The sequence below is a fragment of the Neophocaena asiaeorientalis genome, unplaced genomic scaffold, assembly GCF_003031525.2.
Source record: "Neophocaena asiaeorientalis asiaeorientalis breed wild unplaced genomic scaffold, Neophocaena_asiaeorientalis_V1.1 scaffold138, whole genome shotgun sequence".
Lineage (NCBI taxonomy): Eukaryota > Metazoa > Chordata > Mammalia > Artiodactyla > Phocoenidae > Neophocaena > Neophocaena asiaeorientalis.
In genome coordinates, this window is record NW_020172632.1 from 6,926,617 (window position 1) to 6,934,077 (window position 7,461).

The 7,461-nt window shown below is 54.3% G+C and overlaps 1 protein-coding gene across 1 annotated transcript in view; it reads left to right on the forward strand.

The window, feature by feature from the left end:
* The first annotated feature begins 1,063 nt into the window (after positions 1 to 1,063).
* ACOT11 (acyl-CoA thioesterase 11) overlaps positions 1,064 to 7,461 on the forward strand; it is a 52,496-nt gene continuing 46,098 nt past the window's right edge. Inside the window, exon 1 of the mRNA XM_024739307.1 lies at positions 1,064 to 1,371. The gene's annotated coding sequence lies outside the window, so the exon portion shown is untranslated. The remainder of the gene's footprint in view (positions 1,372 to 7,461) is intronic.

The following is a 7,461-nucleotide window of genomic DNA, read 5'->3' on the forward strand; positions in this document are numbered from 1 at the left end:
TTCCCTGCAAAGTCCACCTGTCCCATATGTTTCTGGGTGTTCCCTAATGTGTCTCACTGCACTTGGAAAGCAGTCTCGAAGTCATTTGCTGTTGTTGGCACCTGGGGCCCCTGCTGAGTTGAGGCTCCTGCATTAATGCCTCTAGCAGAGCCAGAGGTTGGCCTGTGTTATTGCCCAGGCTGCTGCCAAAGCCCCATGCATGGGGTGCCCACCATTCCTGTCCTGACACTCACACCTTAGGGTGCTCCAAGAGCAGAATGATGAGGGAAGTCCCTCATCTTGTTACCCAGCCAGGGGTCCCCACCAGAGGTCTGCTTGGGCCCCAGGTGTGGTGAGCTCAGCATGGCAACTCTCTTTGTTGAGAGAGTCTGGGGCAGGGTGAGTTCAACCACCAGCCCCTGTGAGGTGTCTGGAATGACTGATCCCTCCCACTTTCTGGTCCTGGTGTGGACCAAGTTCCTCTTCCTGTGACAGTTGTCTTTCAGGGACCACCAGCATCCTCTGTCAGGTTTCTTCCAAGTCTGCCAATGAGCCTGTATCCCAAATGTGATTACTGATGGAGATTCTTCTAGGCGGCTCCTTCATGCCTGTGATCACATCATATTATATAACAACATATGTACTTACACATGGAGGAGGGGGAGGGGAGTCCCCATCTCTCCCTTTCAGCATATTTTCCTCTTTCAGCTCTAGGGTAGCTGGAAGCACATACCCGGAAGATACTAACAGTGATTCTCTCTGAGTGAAGAGATCATCAGTGGTATTCATTTTCCTTGCTCTCTTCTGAACTGCCCATTCTCATTTTTTTCTACCACTGTCCATAGGCCAGGGCCAGTGTGTCCTGCTCAAAACCTCATCCCAGCACCCAGCTCTGTGTTTGGCACACAGCAGGTGCTCAATAAGGTGTGAACGACTAGCAGGTATTACTTTTCAAAACTGTGAGGGGCTGGTTTAGCAATGACAGGGAGACGGGTTTTGCACCCCGCCGCCTGCCTGGCTCCACCTCTAGCCTGTCAGGTCCGGCCACCGGCGTTTCCGCCTCTGCCGCCTCGCGGCGCGGAGTGTCTGGCGCCCGTCCTGCAGCCCTGGCGCTCTGCTCGGCAGCCCGGGGCCGCCTCACCCGCACTGGCGAGGGGAGGGGAGGGGACCAGACTCGTCTGGGAACTGGCCTGGGCCGCTCCTGCCTGGGCCTCTGCCCGCTTCCTGCGCCTCCCTCCAGCTTCCCGCAGCCTCCCCCATCAGGGTCTGCTCTAGGACCTCGGATGCACAGTCGCTGAGCCTCGCCCCACGGACCTGCTTCTCCGACGTCCCCAGCAGGCTCCCCGGCCGCGGCTCTGCGAGCTGTTAGGTCCTGAGCGCCCCACCACTTGGGTAAGACCCGTGCCGCCTGCAGGCCCCCCCCCGCCCCACCTCCCCATCTCGGAAGGGCCCAATTCCTTGAGATCCTCCTGCTGCTGGCTCTTCCTCGACTCCAGCGCCCTCTCCAGGCAGATCTGCCTCTACCCCAGGGGCAGGATCCGGATAAGCCAAGTGGTGCCTGGCAGCGCTCTTGCGTGGGCAGGCTGGGGCATGAGGCATCCTGGGATTTGAGCTGGGATGGGCAGGCCTCTCACGAGGATGAGGAGGCTGGCCCTTGACAGTGCCTAGGGCCACAAGACTCACAGTCCAGAGGGTGCAGCCAATGCTGACTCACTCAGGCCAGGCGTGGGGTGGGGGGAGCACCAGCCCGTGGGTGAGCCACTCCCTGGCAAGGGTCCAATCCTGGAAGTCGGACTGGTTTCAGACCCGCAGCAGCTGGGCCAAGGAGGGGGTTCAGCTCCTGCAGGAGGAGGTGGTGAGAGAGAGAGAGAGGGAGAGCACACTCGAGCCGCTAGGCAGGAGAGAGTTCAGGGCTGGCTGGGCAAGTCCAGTACTCCGCTTATACATCCTGAATCTGGCCTCCACGCCTTGTAGGCATTCCCTCCTCTCCATCCCCACCATGCTGTATCTTCTCCCCTCTGGACCATTCACTGGGCTTCTCACTGCTCTCCTTGCCCGGCTTCTCCATAAATGGCTGTGGTTCTAAGGGGGGGCCTGGCCTTGAAGCAACGATGAAGTCATCTCTACTTCCTCTCTTGCTGGTATCACCACCTACTTCCTTTGTTCCTCCCTTCTGCCCCCTCCCCATTTATCCCACAGCTTCCTTTATTCTGCCATGCCAAGCCCAAGGGGCCTCCAGAAGGAACTGAGAGTCTTAGCTTGGAGAACAGGAGAGCATGGCATTCTTTCATTCATTTGATCATTCATTTACACATGGATTTACTTCCATTCACTCACACATTCCCTTGTTCTTTCCCATTCCATTACTCACTCCCTCATTCTGTAGACGCTTACTGAGCATCTACTGTGTTCCAGTAACTGAGTGTTTGGTGGGAGAGGGGCAGGATGCTCTGAGGAACCAACACCATCCCTTCTACCTGCTTGTTCAAGGTCAAGAAGGAGAAATGAGCACAAGTCAGTCCAATTTAAGAGAAAAAGCAATGTGAGAGAGAAATAAAGAGCTGTGAACTGCGGCTGTGTGTTTATGTGTGGGGAGTGAAGATACAGAGGAGGAGGATGTAATTTCCACTTAGGAGGAGCCCAGAAGACTTCCTGGAGGTGATGCCATTTGAGCCAGGCCTTGACTGGGGGGAGGGTTTGGATGTTGAGTTATTAGAGGGCATCAGGGTAGATGGAATAGCAGGAACAAGGGAAAATCCAGATGTGTGAGGGAACAGTGGGAAGCTTTGTTCATGACTTGAGAGGATTAGAAGAAATAAGTCTGGGACTTCCTGGCGATTCAGTGGTTCAGACTCCATGCTTCCACTGCAGTGGACTCGAGTTCGATCCCTGGTCACGGAGCTGAGATCCCACATGCTGTGTGGTGCAGCCAAAATTTTTTAAAAAATTTTAAAGATTAAAAAAAAAAAGAAGAGGGGCTTCCCTGGTGGCGCAGTGGTTGAGAGTCCGCCTGTCGATGCAGGGGACACGGGTTCGTGCCCCGGTCCGGGAAGATCCCACATGCCGCGGAGCGGCTGGGCCCGTGAGCCATGGCCGCTGAGCCTGCGCGTCCGGAGCCTGTGCTCCGCAACGGGAGAGGCCACAACAGTGAGAGGCCCGTGTACCGCAAACAAAAAAAAAACAACCAAAAAAACAAACAAACAAACAAAAAAGAAATATGAACAGGGAGACTAGGGCCAGTAGAGGACAGGCCATGTGCTCCCATGTCTCTGCCAGCTGTCACAGGCTAGGGGAGCAGCCTTGTTCTGGGTGACACAGAGCCTTGGTCATGAGGTAATGGCCTTATCCTCATGGCTAAGGATAATGGTAACATCCTTGTGGATATTAGAGCTCTTTAATCGTCCAGGCAACCTTAGATGGAGTGAGTTCTTCAGTCTTAGAGGTGTGTAAATGGAGGCTGGGACACTAGGCCTGTGTGTGGAGATGGGACGGCTGCAGGTTCTGGCCCCTGGAGGGGTTCGGCTAGGGCAGTGCTGAAAGTGGGAGTTCGAGTGGATGATGTCAGAAGTCCCCTCCCACCTAGAGAGTCTGTGGTCCTATCTGGGAAGGCTAGAAGGTCCAGCAGAGGGAATTCCTGGGAGTTCGGTCACTTATTCACTCACTTATTCCCTCATTTGCCCCTATACCCAATCATCCATTCATTCATTCATTCATCACTTGGTCACTAAACCCTTGGTCTGGGCAGATCCTGTGTTGAGGACTCAGATGAGGTCTCTGCCCCTGTGAGCTCCCAGTCTGATGGGACAGTGACAACCCAGCATCATCGTAGGAGTGGAGATTGTTTTATTGTGTTTTGTCACTGAGTGGGAGGTGGAGCTGGGACATGGACCTGAAGAATTAATGCCGATGTTTGTCCTCCAGCCAGGAAGGCCCCATCAGTGGGGCCAGATGAAGGATGTAATGTGGGACAAGAAGTGTTTGAGGGAGAAAATACTCTGGGCTCGTGGGGCTTAAGAGGCAATCTTCCTCCAGTCATGGACCACTCGAGAACCAGGCCTTTGGACTGAGGGCACCACAACCTCATCCCTCACCGGAAATGAGCCTGCTGGATTTGAGAACCTCTAGATAATTCCTTGGTCAGCATAAGCTGTAAGCAGGTTATGTAGAGTGGTGGTTAAGCTTCTGGGCTCTGGACCTAGATCAGAGTGCAAGCTGTGGTGCTAAGTATTATCAGTTGTGTGACTTTGGACAGACGACTCTGCCTCTGTTCTTTCCTCTGCGGGAGAATATTAGTCGTAATACTGTCCTCTTAGAGTGAGGCCCAGAGATGGTAACAAACAAGTGCTTGTACAGTGCTGGGCAGGTGAGAAGGGCTAAAATGACAGGGCTAAAATGGCAGTGATGACGATGACGATGATAGTGATATACTGTCAACTGCTGCCTTTAAAACCTCTGGGCCTCATCTTCCCCAGCTTAAAATGGGAGGACTGACCTAGCTCACTGGTTCTCAAAGCGTGGTCCCCGGACCAGCAGCATCAGTATCACTTGGGAGCTTGTTGCAAATTCTTGGGCTCTACTGCAGCTCTGCTGGAGGTAGGTCCTAGAAATCTGTCTTTTATTTTTTATTTATTTATTTTTTGCGGTACGCGGGCCTCTCACTGTTGTGGCCTCTCCCGTTGTGGAGCACAGGCTCTGGACGCGCAGGCTCAGCGGCCATGACTCATGGGCCCAGCCGCTCTGCGGCATGCGGGATCTTCCCGGACCGGGGCACGAACCCGCGTCCCCTGCATCGGCAGGCGGACTCTCAACCACTGCGCCACCAGGGAAGCCCTAGAAATCTGTATTTTAATAAGCCCCTTGGGGACTTCCCTGTCAGTCCAGTGATTAAGACTCTGCGCTTCCACTGCAGGGGGTGCTGGTTTGATCCCTGGTCAGGGAAGTAAGATCCCACATGCCTCTTGGAGCGGCCAAAAAAAAAAAAAAAGCCCTCTGGGTGATTCTGATGCAGGCTGAAGTTGGAGAACCATTGACTAGCTATCACTTAAGACCTCTTCTGGATTCACCTTTCCAGGACTATGATCCATCAGGTGTGTTTCATACCTTCTGCATTTAGGGCCCTGGTCTGGTAGCTCGTGGTATAGGCACAGAGATGAGTAAGATGTGATATCAGCCGTCAGGGGGCTCCCAAGTGAGTTGGAAAGGGGAGACAGATACCCTTGGAAATATTCATTGGAGTAACAGACCAAACAGAGCTGCTAAAGAGACACAGAGTCAATTCTGTAATAAACAGCAAAGGGGAGGGAGACCTTTGTGGGCTGGAGGAGCCTCTGCAGAAAGATCTGGTTCCTGATAGTATCTTGATTCAGCCTTGCTGGAAGTCTTCTCATAAGTCTAACTGAATGATGTCTTTCATATTTTATGCCTTGTTGTGGTGTGGCGTGGACAGGACTCTAGACTTGAGGCCAGGAGTGGTGATTCTAGACAACTTCCTTGCTCTATGACTTTGGTTGGCTCACTTTTCATCCCTGTGTCTCGATGTGTTCATCTGTAAGACGGGGACACTGGATTGAGTCCAGTGAGTCTGAGTCCAGACAGCTCTGGAGAGAGGGTAGGGTTGGGGACCAGAAGCTCTCTGGGTTTCTATCCGCTCATCTGCATAGTGAGGACCCTGAAATGGTCCTGACTGCATGCCTTACCCAGTGAGATTGGGGATCCAGTGAGTTGAGCTATCCCCTTTCTAGGCCAGTTTTCTTACCTGTCCAGAAAGGTCTCATGACACCTGTCCTCTTCACCTCACATGGCTTTTATCATACTGAGCGTGTTCTTCAACCTCAGAGGCTCCTTGATGCCTAAACCTTGTTGCCTGGCATTCAAGGTCCTCCACGATAGACTCCCAGCTTTTTCCTGCAAGATGAGGGCCCTCACTGCCTATGACTGCACCCTGTTCTGTTCCCATTAGGCCTCCCACCTCACGCCTCTGGTCAGCCTATTCAGTCTTCCGTCCGGCTCTAGCACTACCTCCTCCACAGAGCCTCCCAGCTTGCCCCAGTCCTCAGTGCCATCCTTGGATCATCTTGCCATTTTTAAGGCGTGACTTTAATTTTGCATTTGTAGACACTGAAGTACTGACAGACCATAAACTCTTTGAAGGCAAGGCCTGAGCTCACAGTGATGGACATTAGAGTCCTTGACTTCTAGAACAGGGCGGCCCAGAGAGAGGAGAAAACTTGCCCAAAGTCACATAGCACATTAGTGAAAGAAACAGGCCCAGAAACCAGTTGTCTTAGGCCCAAGAGGAGACATTATTAGGGATGTGGTGAGTGAACTAGAGGGGCAGAGGGAAGGGCAGAGACCTCAGAATTGGACTGACCTCTGTTCCAGCACAGCTCTGCACTCAATAGCTGGGCCACCTGGGGCACCTCACCTACCCTCCCCCAGCGACCTTCAGGTGGGGTTGGAATGAGGACATGGTGAGGCCTGGCACACAGTGGGTGCTGGGTTATTGTGAGGTGCTCATTATTATTTGCCATCCACTTGTCCGTCCCAGCTCCCCTGCCTGCATTCCACTCTCCTCCTTCTTTTCTTAAACACCAAGCGCTTGATTTTATTGCCCTGTCGTGAGAAATCCAATGTGAGTGTCAAAGCTGCCTCGCCATGTGCCTTGCAGAAGTGAGAGGGAGAAGGGAATGTCCTGATGGTCTTTTAGTCTTTTAGGGGCTGGGGTGGGAGCCCAGGGGGATGAACTCTGTGGTGCGGATGGGTGGAATTTGGCAGGTGTCACTTTTAGAAAAGTCACGCCACCTATTTTAAGGAAGTGAGGGGCGTGTGCCCCATCGCTGGCCAGCAGCTGCTGGATGCCGGTGGGCTGGAGCGTTGGGTGGCACCTCAAGGGTGAAGAGTCCTAGCAGGTGGGTCTGGTATCTCTCTGGGAGGCTGCTGGCAGCTCCCCAGACTCCTGTCACCTTCCAGCCTGACCCCTTGTGGACGGATGGAAAGCCGGTGCCTGTTTTGCCAGTGTCACTGGCTGGGGCCGGGAGCCATCCCAGAGCCAGAGTCCCTGTGGGGAGGATGTCAGGGGCTGGAAGTGGGGGTGATGAAGTTTGGCTGTGGCTGGAGGTGCAGTGAGTGTCCAGCTGGGTGCGCAGTGGGTGGGCATAGGGCCCCCTGACATGGCTGTGGCCCAGCTGGCAGCCTCCCTCCGTGCTCTGCACTGGGCAGGCAGGCGGGCTGGCGCGGAGCCTCCGTGTGGGGCGCTAGGGGAAGGGCAGCCCGAGGGCAGTCTGAGGAAAGGCCGGGACACGGTGATAACTGATAACGGCTGGCTCAGGAGGGGCGGGAGCCGGGGAGGAGTGCGAGGAGAGGCGGACCAGCTTCATTTGGAGCTGGAGCCCTGCTGTCGCTCAGGTGACCAGTGTCTCTCCGAGGAGGGTACGAACAGCTAGCGGGGTGTCGGCAGCAATGATCCAGAATGTTGGAAATCAC